Consider the following 2,796-nt stretch of genomic DNA (forward strand, 5'->3'; position numbering starts at 1 on the left):
TTTGTGCCACTGTTGCTTATTACATGAACTTTTTAATTTACATTGTCTAGTATGTAGCAAGAAATTTAATTGCATCTGTGACTGAGTTCTGGAATTGTGAGATATGTACATGAATTTTTAAATTGTTCTGTTTTCATAGCAGTTTTTCAGACCAACAATCCTGTACATAAAGAGTGAGGTCAATGTTTTGCTAAACTGATATTCTAGAAAGTTAGAACACTTCTCTGTTGATAAACAGTTGAAAATATAGTATATTAGCTGTCAGTGTTGGCCGTTTATTGTGTGAAAGTTCCTCTTTTATATTTCTGATGCGGAAATATTATTCTAAGCCTTTCCAGTTTGCATTTGTGCACGGAAAACTTATTTTCTCAATAACTGCATTTCAGTTGTGTTTTCCTTTAAATATAAAATTTTAAACCGTGGGGTTTAATTTTTTTAAGAAACGCACGGGCTGTGAGGGACATTGTAGTGAAGCGCTATATAATAATATACTCATAGACTGCCCTGGGTTTTTTCAACTTCAGCTGACATCATACAGCACACAGGCATTTTTGTGTTTCACCTTCATTGAAATACGGCCGCCGCAGCTGGGATTGAACCCGTGAACTTTTTATCAGCAACCAAATGCCATAAGCACTGAGCCACTGCTGTGGGTCTTTTCTTTGATAGATCACATCTAGTCCATTGAATTCATGCTTGGGACTAAAGCGATGCTTTTAATTCACTTTGTGTCACTGTTGTTGATAATACATACAGCTAAATTAATTCCTGAAAATAGTTTGTACAAGTTCACATTTTGACAAATCTGTCGGCTTTGTGGTGTATGTGTGGTGGCCCATTCTTTTCAAAATTGTCACTGCCAATACCTTAAAATATTTCCGGGTTGTTCAGCTCAAGGAAGTACTGCTCATTGTGTGTAAAGCCAAGTTAAATTGCGAGCTGCCTTGGTTGTTATATAAACTTGAGCTAGAAGCTTATGCTGCCGACTGTTTCATGTTTGCAGTCACACACATGCACCAATCAAGAGTTTACAGCAAAGATGGGCAGAGGTCTGTTCTAGGAAAACGTCACTTTCTCAAAGAAACTGCAGGGCTGCCACCTCATTACATTCACTGCCATCGAGTATCATCTCTAACTGCAGTTGCCACGTTCTATGCACACTCCTCATGTAATGCTCAATTGCGGGGCCTTTGAGGTAGAGACAAATAAGTGAATAAATAAACGTGGTAGTCTACAGAAACTACAGTGAGCCAAAGCATGATGCCTGCACACATGGCTGGCACAACCAAAAAACTATGCTTTGAAATCACGAAAAGGTTTTTATATCTCTCTTTCGAAAAGATGTTAAGTTAGTTTCATTGCAATCATCCAAAACATCTCTCTGCTGAGTGACTTTTGTTGCGTTTACTGTGGCAACTAATTTCCTGTCCACAGTGAGTGGTCAGAACTATAACAGGAATGTGTGCCTTGATAATCACCTAAGCATCTTTTCCTCAACTGCCTGCTCATGAGCAGTGTTCATGTGGAAGAATGCATCACTGGGCAGTGTAGCTGGCATGAGTGACATTTTACTATTTACTGATGTTTTTTTGCCATTAGCCTGACAAGAAAGTCGCATAATTGAAATTATTGTGCTAGGAATCAGACAAGTTATCAAAAGTTCAAGCTAGAAAGCTTACTACACGGGCCAATTTGTACAAGCGAATGCTTGATGAGGGTTTACTTGCAGATGTCTACACACTTGTCAGAGCACCCAAGCAGCATGCTCAGATGTGTGCCAGTGGCATTTGTTGCAGCCTGTTGGTCTCGATATAGCTTTTTGAGACATGAGAAGTAAACCAGCATCTATGCAGATGTGCGTGCACTATAAGTAGCGATGTGTGAGTCTAAAATTTCTGGTTGTGAAGCAAATTCAGGTATTAAAAATTTGTTCGGAATCATATGAGTACAGGTAGGTTAAATTAAAAACAAATGCTTTTTCACAAAACGCTGCTGTGATAGGAAATGTGTACTGCACCAAAATGTTGCGGTATTCATCGTCAGCATAATACGCCTGTTAGATCTCATCATCAGCCTATGTCCACCGCAGGACAAAGGCCTCTCCCATATCCCTCTGTCCTGTGCCAGCTACGGCCTCCTTATCCCCGCAGACTCCCAATATCGCCCGCCCACGTGACCCTTTCCTGCCCCCTCCTACGCTTGTCCTCTCTTGGAATACAGTCCTTCACCATTAACGACCATCGAATATCTTGCCTTGGCATTACATCCCCTGCCCATGGCCATGTCTTCTTGATTTTGACTAGGATATCATTACTCTGCGTTTGTTCCCGGTGCCAATCTGCTCTCGTCCTGTCTCTTCATGTTAAAACTATCATTTTCTTTTCCATAGCTTGCTGCATTGTCCTCAACTTATGTCCAACCCTTTTGTTAACCTCTGCTTCAAATAGCAAACACTATTCCAAAAGTGTTTGAAATTTTTCACATTTGCACAACCTTAAGGACACAGGGTAGGCCAAATATTTCCCGTATATTTTGGGGAATATTTAAGACCCGTTTCTTCAGCTGCTGCACTGCCTAGCCTTTATTAGTCCCCATGTTGTTTTGCAGCAAATATTTACAAGCTTTTTCTTTTTCTCTAAAAAACACTTCTGTTCAAGGTCGAAGACAAAAAATACATTTACTTAATTTTTTTCACAGAAACAACCTGCACTGGAACTTCTGTACAGTTGCCAGTAGCTGTGTAGTCAGTACGAATGCCAGTTTGACACTTCGCTTGTCATTTCACTTCTGTAGCCT

The sequence above is a fragment of the Amblyomma americanum genome, chromosome 4 (genome assembly GCF_052857255.1).
Source record: "Amblyomma americanum isolate KBUSLIRL-KWMA chromosome 4, ASM5285725v1, whole genome shotgun sequence".
Classification (NCBI taxonomy): Eukaryota; Metazoa; Arthropoda; class Arachnida; order Ixodida; family Ixodidae; genus Amblyomma; species Amblyomma americanum.